Source organism: Sceloporus undulatus, chromosome 4 (assembly GCF_019175285.1).
Source record: "Sceloporus undulatus isolate JIND9_A2432 ecotype Alabama chromosome 4, SceUnd_v1.1, whole genome shotgun sequence".
Lineage (NCBI taxonomy): Eukaryota > Metazoa > Chordata > Lepidosauria > Squamata > Phrynosomatidae > Sceloporus > Sceloporus undulatus.
The window spans coordinates 127,863,523-127,882,059 of record NC_056525.1 but is presented as its reverse complement, the minus strand read 5'-3'; the positions used below and the strand labels follow the sequence as shown (position 1 = coordinate 127,882,059).

General features: G+C 46.2%; 1 pseudogene; it reads right to left on the bottom strand.

The window, feature by feature from the left end:
- LOC121929042 overlaps positions 1–18,147 on the bottom strand; it is a 20,748-nt pseudogene extending 2,601 nt beyond the window's left edge.
- Positions 18,148–18,537: the final 390 nt, after the last annotated feature.

Genomic DNA, 18,537 nt, shown 5'->3' with positions numbered 1-18,537 from the left:
TTCTGGGAGTTCCATCTCTCCCTCCAGCCTCCTGTTTCTTTCCCTTCGGATCTGTCATCTGGATCTACCCTCCATCCCTAGCCTCACGTGAATGATAGGGAATGTCACCTATCTCTAAATGCCCTCTGCTTCATCTGAATGTATCACCCACCGGCAAAATTATTGTTGTTGTTGTTGTTGTTGTTGTTATTATTATTATTATTATTTTGCAGTAAAAGAGAGAGAGTGGGTTAGTAAAGTTTCTAAAGGACTCTTTGGGGGTGGGGGGCAGGACGTCCTCCAAAGTGGGGCCAAGGTGGAGGAAGGATTTACTTCCAAGTAGAACTGCAGTTTCTACACTGATTATTTTGCAGTGAAAGAAATTCACTGGGGGGAGCACCGTGAATGCATTCATTCAGGGGGGAGCACCAGAAGCTAATGGGGCAAAATTGCAGCACGGCATCATGGGAAATTTGCAACCTGGGGATTTTGTGGTGGTGTACCAGAGCACAAGCAAAGTGTCATTCCACACCAGACCAATACGCAGTGAATTCGAAGCGAGCCTCAATGCGAATCCTGTCAACTCACTTATTTAGCGGACTCTCCAAAATGAGGAGCCAGTAAGGATTCAGTCCGGAAGCAATGCGGAAGCCCCATGGGAGGAGCTTCCATTGGAAGGAACCAGGTGTTTTCATTAATGTTATACATTAACGTTATAACGTGAATTCGCATCACTCGATTCGTAATCACCCTAGATCTGAGCTGGAAAAACCCTGTTTGATAAACCCCCAAGACAGTCACAGATTGGCCTGTGAGCTGAAACAGGAAGCCCCCAGCTGGATGCAGGAACTGCCCATGCCACTATCCCGCTGCTCTCCCTCATTCTACTTAGGTATGCCAGTGGAACTATCTGTTCTGCTAGCTTCAAAAATAGGATCTTGGCTTTGGACTACAGCTCCTAAAGTCTCCTAGCCAGCATGGTCAGAAGATTCTGGGAGTCCTAGTCCTAAAAAGTCACTTTTTCAAACTCTGGCTCTTATCGTCCTCATACCCAGCTTCTGAATGCCACCTACCAGATACCATTGTCTCCTACTCTCCCCTCTTCCCCTCCAGCTGCCTGCTGTTTCAGCTTGGAGCTTTACCCACCACAGTAGTTGGGAAGTCAAGCAATCCCAGTGGGAAACCTTGAACTTTCTTGGCATTAGGCCTGCAAAGCTGTGTACATCCATCCCACCTTCCCCAGGTCTGAGACAGTGGAGCTACAAAGTATTGAGATCACACATCGACTCTGCCTGCCAAGAGCAGTGTTTGGGGACAAGCACAGCTCACCAGGACACAATCAACATCTAAAGCAGAGCACAGGAGCATCATTGGAGCCAGGATTTGCCCAACTATCATTAGTAACATAAAAATGAAGGCTCTGGCAGGGGAGAAGCAGGAATTGGGCAGGGTGTTCGAGGGAGGCCCTCGGTAGCAGTGTTTGTTTTAATCCAACAAGGATTTTGCAATTTCAGTCTTCAGGGCATCAACAGAGAGAGGGTGGGGAAGGTTGATTGATGGTGGAAATGCCATTTTGTTTCTACTCAAAGTATAATTAAACCTGTCAAAGAACTCAGCAACAGAGGATGCTATTGAGGTAAATAGCTGAGAAGAAAGAGACAAAAACATTGATGAGGTTGCTCGATGCATAAAAGAGCAGTGATCTGTGCTACACCAAGGCCAAATGATTTTGCTGACCAACAAATGGGCCCCAAGTCACAGGAGGGCTGGGGAGGATTTCCTTCCGCCAGCCCCACAAGCATATAAAACTGCTGTGGAGAAAAGTGTTGTTACTGGTAACAGGGGTCTCTGTAACCACTGGACATATTTACTTGAGGGATGGGAATCAAATGGCCTGCATGTCCTTCAGGCCTTTTCCTGAGTCAGGGCCTCTCCTATCCTTCCAGTACCTCAAAATGGTGGGAAAATTCTGGCTGGCGGAAAATGGAATTGTCACTCTGAAAAGCCATCAGGAGTAGCTATTGTCCTTTAAGATGCATCACTCTCATGCTTTGTTTTGGCTCCTCCAAAAAACAGTGTGTGCGTGTATGTGTGTTTTTAATAAACCAAAAGTTGACTTCGAAATCTTCTAGTTCACTTTTGGGGGCTGGTATGTTACAAAGCAGAGTATGGAGGCAGAAAAATAGCCCGGGACCCTGAGCTTGCCCACCCACACCACAATTTCTGTAGTCCAGATGACCAAAGCAGAAAAACCATTGCTCACTTTCTCTTGCCATATTAAGGGACAACTAGATTATGGCAAATAAGTTGAAACCTTGAAAGCAAGACACGTCTGCTTACAGTATAAGAGGCAGGGGTTAACTGCTCATAAGTTATGAAGAGAGGCTTCAGGTGTAGTTCAGCCTGGTGAGTTTACCCTGGACTGCCCACCATCACCAACTCACTGACCATCAGAACTCCTGGGATCTACAGCCAGGATTATGTTAGTGATATATGCAAGAGTATTCTACCTTGTGTTGTAGGTTATTTGTCTGGTTGCTGCAGAGGTTGGTAGGAGAAAGGGTCCCTTCCTCCTACTGAAATGACAAAGCCAACCAGACTCACCAAGACACTGCAACAGCCACCTCTTAATGTGTTCCATTGCTGGTGGAGAGCAGAGGGGATTGGAAATGTGTCTGGCTATATTTCCATAACAAGATGCAAATCAATGACATCAATCTGCTAGACCTCTGGAAGATTCCCAGTGGTCTTGTAGAATTGTCTCAGGCGCAGCAATGGGGACATTGCCAGACACTCCTCTCAATCCCCCCAGCCACTGTCCACTACCACTGCATGTGTCAAGGGGGCTATCAGAGACACAGTGAGTCCCAGGTTGTGAAGGATAGCCTAGCAGAGTTGGTATGGTAAACTCTTACACAATGCACAGCATGTGGATTTCAGCTGATTTGTGTTCCATAGTCACACCAACTACACCAAAAGCTTGGGCTCAAGGACAGTCAGGCCAGATGGGCACCAGCCACAGTATGGCGAGCAGTGGACAACGCCATTCCCCTCTGGTCTAACTAACAGGACTAGGAACAGAAGAACCACCTGCATGGGTTTGTCAATGCGACGTCGCAGAGCACGAACCCAGTGGGCCATGCCTGATAATGACACATGTATGGTGGGAGGAATGGACCTTCTTGCTCAGTTCCTTGTTGGACCAGAGCGAGTTCCCTGTTGAACAGCATGTAGAGGTCCACTGTTTTCTTGTCAAAGGTGCGTTTGATGGCCTGGGAGAGAGAAAGGATGGATGGTGGGATGTGCTTTTGTGCTAAAACATGGACCACATCTTTTTTCCAGCGAAACAGAGCACTCCCCAGAGTTCCCCAAATCTCCCAACACCTCCCTTCGCACAGCTTCCAAGGCTTTTGCAGAAACAGCAACCAACAGGATTAGAAGTTGGGTGCTCATGTGGTGTCTGTTGGGAAAGGAATGCTAAGCTCTTTCTAAGACAGCCACTGGGTTAAGGGCAAGATGCCCAAGGTCTTACTCTCAGACTTCAAATATGTGTTCCCCAACTGTGGTGTCATTCAGGCACCTGCAGCTATATCCCCATTGCAATGCAATCCTTATTCAGGGCTGATCTTGTTTTCTTCTCTTCTGAACTGTCAAGATTCAGCCCTGCCTTGGATTCAAAGGCAGCAGTTGCCTCAGCTGTACCTCTCGTGATGACAAATGCTGGAAGATGTCCAGGATCTTCACACCTTGCTCGACATCTTTCACTGTCTCAAAAGCGGAACTCATCAAGTTCTGGGTCATCACCCTCCAGGTCTTGACACCAGCACGAAGCTGTGGTCCCCAAGGAATTCAAAGCAACAAGGGAGTGAATGGTCAGAACACACGGGGCATTTAATTCCCCAATTGAGTTTGCCTCATCTCTGGGTATTGATTTTTTTATTCTCCCAGTGTCCTTTACACCAGTGCTGACTCAAAACTGGTGATCTGAGGATGTGTGTTGGTCCACAGCCCATTAGCTGCTCGGTCTATGATGAGCTTGCCAGGAAAAAACAACACTGTAGCCATGGACACAAATATGGTAACAGTCATTGGTTTATTATTTTAAAAACTTGCCCATCCCTCACATATGACAGGCTAAGATGTGCTGTTCCCTACTCCTCTTCTTCTTTATTCAACTTTCTGGCACGAGAGGGTTGCAAAACAAACTCTGGGGGACCACATGTGGCCCACTGTAGCTAAAACAATAATTATGGAAACCCTCATTCTTCTCTAGAACTCCTCCCTCCTTAAGGCCTTTCAAAGGATAGCGGAAGCATCTTCTCACCGGTTGAAGTCCTCGCCAAGAGGTGTTTTTTACGTCTAGGATCCCCCACTTCACATTCGGAGTGGTTGAGTGGTACTTGTGGAAGGTTTCTCTCCATCTGCCAGTAGGCTCCTGGCCACTGGGGGCCCCTCTGGCCAAAGAAGCAAGGCAGTGGTGTCTGCTTGCCATCTTCCAGACGTGCAAAGTGCTGGCTTGTCACAGAACCTATCAGACAAAGAGGCCAGGGCCGTTTTTTACCACTATAACTCATCACACTTCTCCTCAAGGCTGCTATCTTCTTCTCCCACCAGCAGCCAAACATTTATTTTTTTTATTTTTATCCTGCTTTTCCCCCAAATGGGATTCATCCTGAGAGAGCCCAGATCAGATGGTCTGACCTCAGTCGAAAGATCCAGCCTGGACCTGCAACCTATGACATCTGCAGCTCACATCAAATATGATTCCTGAAACCTGTATGAGACAAACAAGTGAAAGCATTTGAGTGGACAGGCCTTTGGGGCGACATGCCACCTACCTCCAGGAGATCCTTGCAGCGCTGGACAAAAGCATCAACTTGGGCAAAGATACTAGTCTGATCCAGCACCCAGCCTTTCCCAGAAAGCCTGTCAGAAGAGTCATATGGTTAAAAGGGTTACAACTCCCTCCCATCAGATTTAAGGCAAAACGTGTAGTCACCGACTAGACTGCAACCTGGCCACAATAATTGGGGGCAAAAATGGCAGAACCAGCATATGGATTAGCATGTATCTACTGAGCATCCACACTTCAGAAAATCAAGACAGGTTTTTCCTCAAGGTGGAGTCCCAACATCTTGGGAAATAAGAAGACTGACAGGCAGATAGTGTTTCTCCCTGTTTGTCTGTATCTCTTTCCTGCCCTCCCCACCGTCACCAGGCAGGCAAGCGGCTTCTGAAGAAATCATCTAATCAAAGAGCTCTGGGAACATGCAAGAACCCTCACCCCAGGAGCAAGGCTCGAGAGCCTAATCTAGGCCTGACCGCGCCTGCTCCATCAGAGCTGTCTCGCATGTTAAATGTCTTTATATCTTTTATAGATTGATCCAGCCCTACTAATTTGAATTTAAGCAGACAAGTAACACTTAGACTTAATTGTCAAGGAGCAGGCACCCACTTAACCTGACTCCCTATCATAATTGATGGATTATGTTGCATTATTTCTGAGTACAGCTAGGAAATCAGGGAACAGAAGATGGGCCAGGCTGGAATGGAGCCGTGGAGCCAAGGATAAGCTGCCATCAGGATGCAGACTAAGGGCAGACAAGGGCCATAAAAAGCAGGCCCCACACTACGCTTCTTTCCTTCTAGCTCATCGATGGCACTGCTATCAAAATGCAGTGCGCTGGTTGGAGCCCAAGAGACACGAGGAAGGAAGGAATGATTTTTACGATGGACAAGATCAGACTTTACAGTCTGTGTGGCTCGAAACACCTGGGACTGTCATGGAGTGGAGGAGCAGAAAAACTGTGTTATGAAGAGCCCACGAAAAAATGAGGGAGAAATCCCATGTATTGTTGTTTTTAAGAAACTGAATGTTACTTGGAAAGAAAAGATACAAGAGTTCTTTATTATTTTTTAAAATATCTAAATCCACAAAAAAGTGGTATCTTTTATTGGCCAACTAAAAAGCACAAAAACACAAGCTTTCGAACTTCACTGGCTAAGTCATCAGGCAACAGTTCATTTAGGTTCAAACACACTGCAGAAATAATCCAGTTTTGAGACTGCCCCTGGCTCAAGCTAGGGGAATTCTGGGAACTATAGTTTTGTGAGACATTTAGCCTTCTCTATCAGAGAGCTCTGGTGCCACAATAAACAGTTCCCGGATTTCTTACACTGAGCCAGAGCAATTAAAGCAATTCAAACATGGATTATCCTGCAGTGTGTTTGGGACCATTGTCCCACTATCAGCAGCTTTAATAAAAAAGGTCTGAGAGGTATTGGAAACAGTACATAAAAACCTTTAAACTGTTCTGACTTCTCATAATGACGCTGGTGTACACACCAAACAATTTTTCTTCCCAAAACTGATTTCACCTTCTGCTTATTACCTCTAGTCTCAGAAAATCACACTTTTCCGATCTAAGCATGGAAAGACACAAAGACCTGATTTCTTGCCAAACAGAGAATAAACTGCATGCAGGCAGCATAAGCACGTGCACCGGGTGCACGCACACTGACAGCACACACACACACAAACACTGAAATAGCTTGCCCCAGCCTCCAGTCCCAAGGGGACTGTCTGCTAAAGTGAGAAGACCTAAGACCTGCTCTTCATAAGAACTCAGATGGGATCTTCCAAATGGAAAAGAGCACAAATGAGGTGGGTTTTGAATACATTGGACTGTCAGCGAGGCAGCCATGAGCTGTGAGGAGGCAGAGTCAGTCTGAGAGAAAGAGTTTTTCTTGGCAACCAATCCCCAGGTGAAGATCACAAATCCATCTCTTCTTTCTATTCTCCTATGTGAGAGCGGTGCATGTGTACAACCACGCAGAGCAACTTCCAGCATCTTCAAATAAAGTTGGGTAGGGAGTGCAGGGTCATAAGCCTAATTTCACCCAATTTTTTTAAAATGTTTTAGCCAAAAATATCCTCAAATACAGCCCGAATGTGTGGATGGCAATTCTGCCAGGTATTTGGCCTCCTAATAGTCATTTTGGGTCCAAGAGAAACCCCTTTTGCCCACAAGGGTTTTCTTGGACCTAAAATGACTATTAGGAACATTTTTCCCAGCAAGACGCAAGATACATTTTTCCCAACAGAATGCACTCTATGCAGTTCTGGGTCACTTCCTGTTTGGATTGCCCTCTAGGGTCCCTAGGAGTCAATAGTCTTCCAAACCCCTACAGTTGCTCCTCTGAATTAAAGGAGCTCAAACAACAGGCTCCAGGAAAGAAGTCTCCCTCTGCCTGAGGACTCAGTGTCCTTTTTGCCACATGGGGGAGACAACACTGTGTAGATAAACCTATGGTGCTCACTCACCATAAAGCAGCTTTGAATGCTCCTCGTCAACTCCCACCATGCTGGAAAAGTTCCTTTACCGGAGGATTTCTCCCAGAGCCCCCCCCCCCGGGATATCAAATCCCCCCTTTTCCAAGCACTGCTCACACCACACGACTAAGCACACTTACTTGTTTGTGCATGTAGGCTGCATGCTGGTAGCTCTCTTTCCAAGATGATCATGCAGGAGATGCAGCCATGGAGAGTCTGCCGGGAAGAGTTGACATAACCCTCAAACAGCCGGTCCAGGGAGATGTCTTTGCAACACATCTGGATAATTTTGTTGCTCATCTGGCAAGAAGTCAAAAGACATCACTGAGGGACACCTCCTGTCATCTTTAGCTTAGTTAGACCAGTAATGCCACCAAATGTCTGACACAGCCATATCTTGTCAGACAGCAGGGCAGGTCCAGCAGACTTTTACTGCCTAAGGCAAAGCAGTGCATCTCTTCTGTTCCTGTGCCCACCTCAGTCACAATGCCTATTTATCCAAAGCGAGCCAAGGGTGGTTCGGGGTTTGTTTTGTTTTTTGCACCTGAGGCCAAAAAACAGCCAAAACATTTCATCTGTTGAATAATTATTAAAAATAAACAACTGACCATTTGCTCGACTTTCATGACATCCCAAATCAGCTGCCTCAAATAGCCTCCGGTGCCCAACAGCAGAGGGCACCGTCAAAGTCGCCTACACAAATTTGCCTGGATTTATGACAGTGCCCTGGTCTAAATATCCATAATCCAGAATAGAAGGATCTGATTCTAAGGAGAGCTTTTTTAGTGGTGGTCATCCAACTTCTTGAACACATTGGACTCTTATCATTGGGCACTTTTTTATTTTCCAAACTTTCCAATGTTGGTTGCCCTTTGATTACCTGCTTCTGCTGATGTGATATGATCTGAGACTGCTTTATTGGTGTAATTTTTTTAATGAATCATTTTTATCACTTTATTCTTATTAAAACAAGATTATTTTTCCTAACAGCAATGTGTTTGGAACATTTTACATTTTAAAAGAAAGAAATGGAACAGCCTAGTGAATAGAGAAGTAGTGTTGCACCTTTTCGAAAAGAGCCGTGATTCTTTCCCTGCTGTTATAGTAAGAGAGTTGACCCACACAATACGGACAAGACTGATGAGGTTGAGGCAGCTTCTCAGGGATATCTTGGGTCTCAGTGTAGCAAGTTCTTGGAAATGGTCTTTCAGTATGGAAGGAACTGGAGGTTGGACTGGGCCTGCTCTGACCCATCCTGAACAAAAGTAATGGCAAACAGCAGTGAACACAGCCTCTCACAACCCAGGACTCAAATCAAGCTATTCCTCAAAGCTCAAGTATTCTGGTTCTTTGTGAACCCATCTGAAGCCCAAGGAAACCCAAGAGAAGAGAAACCAAGAAAAACCTGCTTGCTTAAGACATCCTTCTCCCTATTCCACACCAAATGTGCCCACCTGTATTTGTTTGGCAAGTCGCTGGAATGGGGCCACATAGGAGGACTTGGACAGACACAAGATGGACTCTATGTGCTTGACCCCTTCCTGGCAAGCTGCTTGCTGATTTTCAGAGAGGTCCATGCAGCGTTCTCCAGAACTCAATCTCTTCCAATGGGCCTGCACTCTCTCTGCTCTCCACAGCCTCTTGGGCCCTCAGCTCCTTGATTTGGCAGTCCCAGTGAATCATGGAAGCTGGAAGACAATGACCACTTCATCCCTCAGTCTGTCTTAGCTTGGGAATCAGCTCCCAGTACAGGCTCAGTCTTTTCCTTTTTGAGTCATATTTACCATGCCTTAGTGAGAAAGGTCTCCAGTTTTAGGATGAAGGGGTTGCCTGAATGCCAGAAATAGCCAAGATGGAGAACCTGCAACTCTAATCTTCTGGTTTTGTTGGTTGTTGAGATTTGCAATCCAAGAACTCTGATTAGGCCACATGTTTCCAACCTTGGACTTTGAGGCAAAGTTCTTCAGTTAAGTGTGGGGCTTAGACAGCTCACTTCTCACACCTGCCAACCTGTAGCATGACTTGTGTGTTTCTACACATTAAAAATCTACTGGGCTGGTGAGCAGACTAATATTAAATTGAAAGTTGTACCGACATAGATTTGAGATAGACAGCCAGTGGAAAGGGAGAAGAAAGCACTTTAGAACTGAACCTCCAGCCATGTAAACACAATCAGAGGCTTCCATTCTTATAATGCTACAAAAATGCTGCACTGAGGAGGGACCTAGAGCAAGTCCCCCCAGCTTTTTTATACTATCTACTGTATATATTAGACTGCTAATGTCAGGCTTGCTCCACCTCCTTCCAACAGCTGCTAGATGAAGAGGTCTTACTGCCCCTCTGGAAACTACAAAAGATTTCTGGATATTCCATGCCCTCACTGAAGACAGACCTCCTGGGGAGGACAGTGCTCCTGAAAAGAGGTACTGTGACCCAAACAGAAATAAGACATGTCTTTTTGGGGAGGGAAAATATCACTCCAAAGTACCTGGCCATTTGCCTTTGTTCCATGTGAACACACACTGTTTTGAGCATCAGAGTGCTATAATGCTTTTATGTTTTACCACCATGTTGCTCTCCTGTACAACAGAATGGAATACACAAGTTCTTTGTCCTAACAATTCTATATGTGAGGCACTGCAGCTTGCCAAAATGCACTGTCATCCCTGCTCTTTAATTTGGGGACTTTGTTGCGGCGTCTGGGCTAAGAGCAGAAAATTCTACTTTGGGTCTGTTGTCTGATAGATCCCAATGCATCCACGTCCAAGTGCATTGTCGAAGAGAAGCAAAAGGAGGAGGAACACCATGACTGAATCGCAAGGGGGGTTCTCTCAAGGCTTCAGAAAGAGAGAGACACCCCAAACATTGCCAGGTAAATGAGACCCCCTCAGAGCAGAAATTCACAGCGGGAGCAGCCCAGCTCCATCTGTTTGGGGAAAGTCTGGTGGCGAACGGGTCAGTAAGTTTGCTCCTCCCCTGTTCTCAGAATGGAAGAGGCTAATAGCTACAGAGCAGCCACCTAGGAAGAGTTAGTTATCACAGCGTGGAAGCTGCAGTCTCTGTGCCAAATTACGGGTAAGACATCAGGAGCCCAGGGATTAGAATAGCCAAGTTCTCTAAGTGCTTGATAAACAGCTGAGTTTTAGTCACACAAGAGACGACCGAGGTACCAATTGGATGCTTAACCAAGCATGCATTGCCATGCAAAATATCCAGGCATGGGAATTTTAATGCACACAGCACTTCACAGGCTGGGGCTGCCAACCCACAGGCCTCTCATTATGGGACAATCATGTGAATTCAAATCGTCCACCTGCATTCAGCAGTGGGGGATTTCTTCATACGTTTCCCAACTTTTAAAGGGGCTCGTTCACTACTGTTTTCTTAAATTCCCTACTTCAGATATAAAATAATGCACTAGTTGAGCCAGATCCCACTTCTTTGTGCTCGCTCTCTTTTGTCATTGCCGTTTTCTAACCTACAAAACTAATGAAGGGGAGATAGAACAACTCTGGAGTCTGTTTCTCCCACCCCACATTTGTACAAGACCGGGGCCATACTGAAGAGCTGCTGCTTCAGTCCAGAAAACGAGTCATTAATACCTGTTGTTACTAAGGCCTTTTATTTTCCCTCATTGTTAGAGCCAAGAGTAATAGCAATTTATTTTAAACCCACAAGCAATATAGAATGAACAAGGCTGGCACTTCCAGACCCCAGAAGACATTCGACACACAACTGTATGATGATCTCGCAGCTCCACACACGGCTCAATGGCAAAGGTATGTTTGCAGTGTTGTGTGCATTTGTGCTGTGGGAACCATAGCCAGGCCCCATCCCTGAAGAATAATGACCAATGAGACTGAAATGCCTCATTTTTAACTACAGGGACATTTTCTGGGTACCCTTCAAAACATAAGTGCGACACTTCCCTCAGACAGCTGGGTACGGGAGAGGAGTGGGCAATCTAGCCCCAGCTTGCTCTCAGTGGCTCCTTCTGCCATTTGCATGAGAGAGAAAAAGGACAGAATAACCCCCAGTGAGTCACACCTTCCCAGCTTGGCTTTATTATTCCTAATAGAGCACACGCCTGCATAATTCAGTCAACATCTTTTCCCCCTTGTCCATAGCGAGACGTTCAATTGAATTTGCGCAGGGCGGAACAAACGAGCTGCTGCTCTAGGTCTGACTGGTGATTTCTCTCCTCAACACTTTTTGCCTGCAGGGCAGTAATGGAACCAGAGGCCCCTGGGATACAGCGAGGGAGACATGAATGCCACAATGACACACCAGGCTGGGCCCCAAAGGCCAAAGCAGACATAATAGCAAAGAGGCCTGCCATCTTTAAACACACAGGGTGCAATCGCAGCACAAAAGGGCTGTGTCTGTATGTGTGTGCGTGTGACGGCGCCAAACCCTCCCTCCCACTTGCTGCTTCCCTCCACTTGGGCCCATCTCTTAGCTGCTTTTTCTCTGCTCTGCAAACCATGCCCCTGAGGTTATTTCTCCTCCAGCTGGGCTCAGACCAACTGCAAAAGCTGTGAGTACCGCTGACATATCTGCTGGAAGAACAGAGTTGCGTGGAAAGTTACCTCAAGGGAACTAGAGGAGAGAGAGGCTTCACCCACCCATCTTTTGTCCTACAGATTATAACCTGACTCACTCCCTGCTTTACACTGATATACTCAGGCTTATATCTGACAACATGGGTGCTGCCACGTAGTGCACTTCTCCATAAGGACCAGTAGTAGGGGTGCTCTTCTAGGACTGTTGTGAGCATGGAAGGCCTGTTTGGACTCAATGCCTGGCCTCTCCACAAAGGAGCTCTTGGATTGCAGGCCTCTCTGAGGCCCATTCCCCCTCAAAGGAGAACGTTCCCCTCAGAAGACAGGGGAGGGAGGGAGGGAAACTGATGAGCCCCTCCTCAGCCTGCCCCACACACTTGAATACACGCAAAGGTTAAAAGAGGAGGGGAGTAAGGGACAAAATGAGAAATGGCTTGCTCTGTCTACAAGGCTCTTGCCTGGAGGCGAAGATGAATAGATTGGCGCAGGAAGGTGTGTCCTTCCCCGAAGGCACAGGAGCTCTCACCAGATAAGGAAAGCAAGGGCAGAACAGGTCTCTAAAAGATAATACCCCGAGGGCTTTGGACACATAGCACATCAATTAAAAAATAGCAAAAGAAGAAGAAGAAGAAGAAGAAGAAAAAAAGAACAACAACAACAAACAAACAACTACTACTACTACTACTACTACTGTGGATGTTTAATACTTCCCATTCCTCTTTGCACTAGTCTTGGCTTCAGAGCAAAGGTGCTCTTCCATGTGCATCAACTAGCAGGAACTCTTTTGGTGTACTTTTAATACAGCATCGACCAGATGTCTTCTGAGGTAGTCTGTAATGTGTGCAGGAGGGTGCAATCTGTTGGGTCATGCACAGCACCACTTTGAAGGAACAGCATTGCAAGTTGTGGGACTGTGGTTCGCCCTGTTAGCACAAGGCCTCACTAGATGAGAGTTTCCTAATGTAAGGAGAGGTTGCATCAACAGAAAGCTCTCTGGGTGTCAGTGTTTTTAAGGCAGTGCTGGCTGCCATGAGAACACAGAGCCCCCAGGCATACACTTTTCCAAATTCCCCACAGATGAGGAACAGCCTGAGCTGCTCCTGTAGCGATATAAAGGCCCTCTGCCCTCTCACCTGTATTATTGTTTTCTATGTTGGGAGTGAGCCACTGCCACTGACAAGTCTGACATGCTCAATTTAGCCCTGCGGCTAGCTCTACACACTTCCAGAACAAAAACCACACATCGGCTCGACTGTGGAGCCAAGCCTGGCCTCCTGCTCCCCTTCCATTTTTATTTTCGGATTCTGGTCTCTGTGTTTTCCCTCACTTCCTCCTCCACCTCATTGGATTTCCCCCCAAAAAATAATAACAGCAGGTTTTATAATAGAGCTCTCAGAACCGGAGAGGAAGTGTTGGAGAGCAAGATGAAGAATGACTCACCTCTACCATCTTATTGTTTAGTTGCTGGCCACAAGGCAGCAGCCCAGGGAGAAGACAGGAGGGGAGCTACAGTGGGGGTCGGGAGGATGACACATAATAAAGATTTATCAAAAGCATGCATGATGCACAGAAAGTGAAAAAGGTGAACTTCCCCATTCTTTGGTATATACAAGAATGTGACATCACTCAGTGAGAACAGGTTGGCAGTAGATTCAGAGAAAGACAAGAGAAAGCATTTTTCTCACAGTGTGCAACTCATTTATAGGATTTGTTATCACAAGATGTGGTGATGGCCACTGGTCTAGAAGACTTTAAAAGAAAATCCATGGAGGAAAAGGAGGAAAGGTCTATTTTATGACTATTTCTCTGGGGAAACAATAGTGGAAAAGAAGGTATCACCTTTAAGTCATTTGGACCTCCTGCAAATATATGGTTAAGTATTGTGGTTGGGGGAAGGATGCCTAGATAAGAGAAACTATTGTTCAGCTTGTTGGAGTTTAGATACTTATGCAAGGAAAAATGAACAAGCTTATAATATGGTCCGTATCTGAGAATTCCTCTTGGTGAGGATCTGGATTAGTGGCTAGTCTGCTTCCAGATCTTTTAGGATTTCCCCACTCTCTCCAAGTTTTACCAAAATTTGTCTTCAAAAAATAACTCCAATCTTCCATAGGAGCAGCAAGCAAGAATCTTTTTAGTGCTCAATAATATGGGGATTACTGACAACAAGGCAACTGCTACAGCGTATGCTGATGGGCACACAGAGGACATTTCATGATTTGCTTTGTTCTTTTAAATTTTTAAAAATGGGAATGGGGTGTGTGAGAAGGTGCAGCCCTCTAAGGCCCTGTGGCGGGGCATACTGCCCCTAGCCCCTGACAATTGCTCACCATTGCTGTAAGCCAGCACGAAACAGCAGTGCTCTAACAGCTGGATTCTGGGACAGGCAAAGGGCTCTCAGGCAACTGGGACAGAAAGATCTACAAAGATCTGAAATGTGAGGAGATAAAATTTCTAGAATGGGCAGCCCCTCTCTTGAGCAGATATAACATCCTGCTTCTTTCCCAGGCATCCCTCAGCCTCTCCTCCTCTTTCAGGCTGCACACTTTCCCCAGATGTTGCCAAAATATCTGGAAAAAATTTGTGAAGGCTCAATAAAAAAAGGGAGGTAGTGTTGTTTCAATTCAGTTGTTTGCTTCATTTGTACACCTTATTCTGTGTGTGGCTCAGAATTTTGATGGAAGAGAAGAAGCAAATTCCACCATGAGACCAAAGGTAAGATGGGAGGGCTAGGAGGGGGCGCTGAGCCGCCCTTGCATTCTATTTCCTGACAGAATGTCTGCAGCAGAACTACTAACCCCACAACGGGACCCTGAACACGCTCACAGCCTGACAAACCCGTTTTCCATGATTGGGAATGATGGATGCAGCTCATATGCTGCCAGGGGTTAATTCACTTACAGTCTGAGTGCTGTTCCTCTCAGAAGCCCTTCGGTCAAGCTTTATCCTCCCCATCAGACCTTTTCCTATGTTGCTGATTCTGTTACCACCCCCCATCACCTCCTGGCCCAGGTCCCCAAAGACCCATCACTCACTCTCCAGCCGCTGAACCAGAGCTTTGTCCTTTACGGCCACTTCCGTCTTTATGGTCAGAGACTCCATTGGGACGTAGAGGACAGTGCGACCTCTCATTCTGGAGCGAGTATCTGGAGACAGACAAACATGGAGGAGAGTCTGGTTATCATAACTAAGGAGAAATATCTTTTTCTAACAACCTGTTTACACCATGTTCCTGGTTTCTTCCCGGACACATCCCTTACAATTCAGCACACCTAACACCTGAGGAGCACTACATTTCACAGATCAATCTGAACTACATTATTGATCTGCACTATATTAAGACCTAGAGGGAGGTCTTAGTACTTAATGAAAGGGTAAATCCAGCTCAATGTAAAGGTCAAATGTTGACTGAAAGGAGGACAGAGACCTACCTGTGAGAGAAGTCATGAAGTGGTAAACTTCTGAGAAAAATTCATTCTTTATACTCTCAGGCCAGGATGCTCTGCGAAAGAGCCGAGGGAGAAAGACTGAATTAAGCAGGCGCATCAGGGAATCGATGTAGGGTTTCCGGACAGTGCCAAACTGCACCACCTCATGGAAATTCTCTTCTGTGATCTCTGTGTTCTCTCGGCGGATGAAATAAGTAAGCTGTCTCTGTTCCTGCGGGGACAATGCTGGATTAAAGATGGAGGAATCCTTGGCAGATATGCAATGTGGTCACTCCTACCTGGGAAAATACTTTCTGAACTGGCTGCTTTTTCCAGGGTCCATCCCTAGGCCCTTGAAGCTGATCTACTTTGGAATGTCACACTAATCCACAACAGGAATGAACACCAGAGACTTGCTCCAGCTTGGGCAATGTGCTTTCCAGAACAAATTGGAGTGGATGGATTTTTGGCAGTAGATTGTAACAAACATGCTTTTATTTAAGAATTGGATTTTCCTGCTGCTTTCAGGCCTTGGGATTTGGAGTAATTTAATCTCCTCCCACCCTGAGATACAGAACAGTAGAGAAATTGCTTACAGGAACAAAACACAGAAGCACTGCATCAACCTTATGCCTGAAAAGAACCTGAAGATATAACTTTTTACACTATAACTCTTAGAAGCCCCCAACCATCGCAGCCACTGACCATGCTGGGTTGGGCATTCTGGGAGTCCAAAACAGTATTCTCCTCATATTTTGTGTACATTCCATGCAAAACCCCCACAGCCATTAATTTAATGCAACTGGGCCAACTACTGAGGGGCTAATAAAGATCCCACCAGCCAAAGGAAAGATCTCCTTCCATCCAAGAGAAATCTAGAGAGATTCATGACTGGTGGCTATTATTCACGAAGGCTAGCTGAAGTCCCCCAGGTCAGAAGTTGTGGTGGCCACGAGTGGAGTGTTCTAAAAGGAGATTTGACAAAGACTGTATTTGTGTGTTCAAAAGAACACATGGGGTCTCAAACATGGGCAAATGTCCATGCTGGTTCTGCGCCAATGTTCCTGTGTGTGCTGAGCTGTGCCCTCTCATTATCCAACCTCCCCATGTTCAGGGATTTGAACCAAAGTAGAACTCTTCACCATGATCAGATGCTTTGAAAATAAAAAGTAGAATCCTGCTTCAGACATTATCATGTACTAGACTAGGTAGATCTTTGGTCTGATGCACAATGGCTCTTCTTAGGCCATGCACTTACATAAACTGTGTGCCACGGAGGACCAGTGGCTGCTGGGCGCTAGCACAGAAAGACTAAACCCTCCCTCATGACCATTGTTGAAGAAACAGAGGAGCCCTTGGGAGGTTTAGGGCATACTGAGCCACACCCACCTGGGGTGGCATGACAAACTCTACTTTCAGTCCAGCAAACTCATCAATGTAAATCACGAGCAGTTGCTTGGTTACATCCTTCAAAAACTGATCCATGGTGGCTTCATGTTCTTCGCTCCACATCTCATCCCTGAGGCCAGATAGGGCCAGGCGGCTTTGGATGCAGGGTTTCTGAACAACAAATAGAGGAAGAAACAAGAGTCTTGGCAAAAGCTCAAGCAAAAGTGTGTGGATGTGGGTACAAGAGAGAATGAGAATTGCAGTTTTCAGACAGAGGCAATGTTTAGTGGCATAACCTTCCAACTTCCCCACCAGTACAGAAACAAGCCTATTTCTGTGTGCAGGTGCACAATCTCACCTGTTCTTCCTTGAAAGTAGCCAAGTAGGCATCTGCTTGGCCACTGTAGGGAACCAGATGCTGGACTAAACATGATTTTGGTCTGTTCCAGCAGAGAATTTATTTGTGGTTCAAATGTCCTTCTGTTAAATGATTACAGGGAATGAGACAAGTTCATGGAGAAGGGGTCTACCAATGGCTACCAACTGTGAGGGCTTTATAGTCCCACAGGGCAGCTCAAGAAGGAAAGCCCTCCCCCCTGGCAACTGTCATCTTCTGGCCTGGGAGGGAGTGAAAAGGCTGTCCCATCTCCATCAGGGCTACCTCAAGAAGAGAGTGTATTTTTATTTGTATGTTTTATATTATGATTTTGCTGTAACGCCGGATTCCTTGTGATTAGCTGGGCTAAAATAAATCATTATTATTATTATTTATATTATCTCCACTCTCACAGACACTATGCCTCCCAATACCATTCGCTGGAAACCCAAGTGGGAGGATACTATTTCACTCACACTGGTTTTCTAGCCCTCCCAAAGGCATCTGAATTTGGTTGTGGAATGAGGCAAACACTAACACCTTTTTGTTAGATCCAACAGAGTGTTCCTATGTATAAACATAACCCTTCTCATGGGTCCCAACAAGAAAGGAAAGTAGCTGGGTGGGCATAAAGGGCTTAGAAAAAGCTTAGAGGGTCCTCCTTCCCAAACTACAAGCCTTAACGTCCACAGACAATTGGGATAGTGTTGGACAGCTGCCCTCCCTGACTCAGTCCCAGCCTTCAGCAAACACTGGATACAGGGTAGTCTTGGGGATGAGCTGATAGTCTTGCCCCAGCCTACAGTCTGCAGGTAGGGGCACAAAGCAAGAGTCCCCTCTTCCAGCCAGGCTAGACAATCTGATAAATGGCTTGGTGCAGTCAACATATCTGCTACTAAAATACAGCCAGGGAAGCTGAGGAGAATCGAGACCCCGCTATTAGGTGGTGGGGTTCACCTCTTTCTTGAGTGGTAGAATCCATAGAATAGAAGCTTGGGTATGATTTACATCAGAGCTCTGGCATGGGGGCAAACGAGTTAGGAACCCGTTCATTAGATAGCACAGTCCTGATGCGATCATCCCCCAATCCTGCCATAAGTTTGCTTGTTCAAATAAAAACAGCCAGTCATAACACAGACCCATGTTTCACATGGGTTCTCGGGCCCTCAGCTGTGGAGCTATAAGCCTTTGCTTCCAGCCTCTACTGCTTTTAACCTTGGTCTGCTACATGCAAACATGGTGTACGTGCCGCCAACCAGGACTGGAAGTGGGAACAACAAGACTCCTGATCTGTTTTATGTCTCCCTGTTTCGTCAGGCCCCCAATGAGGGCCCTCAGATGAGATGGAAGAGGGCTAATTTGTTAAGATATTGAAAGACGGGGCTCTGGAGAGAGTTCTGCAGACTGTGGCACTGAGCTGTTAAAGCAATACAATTCCTGGCTGAGGAGGAGGTAAATGGGGAAAAGACA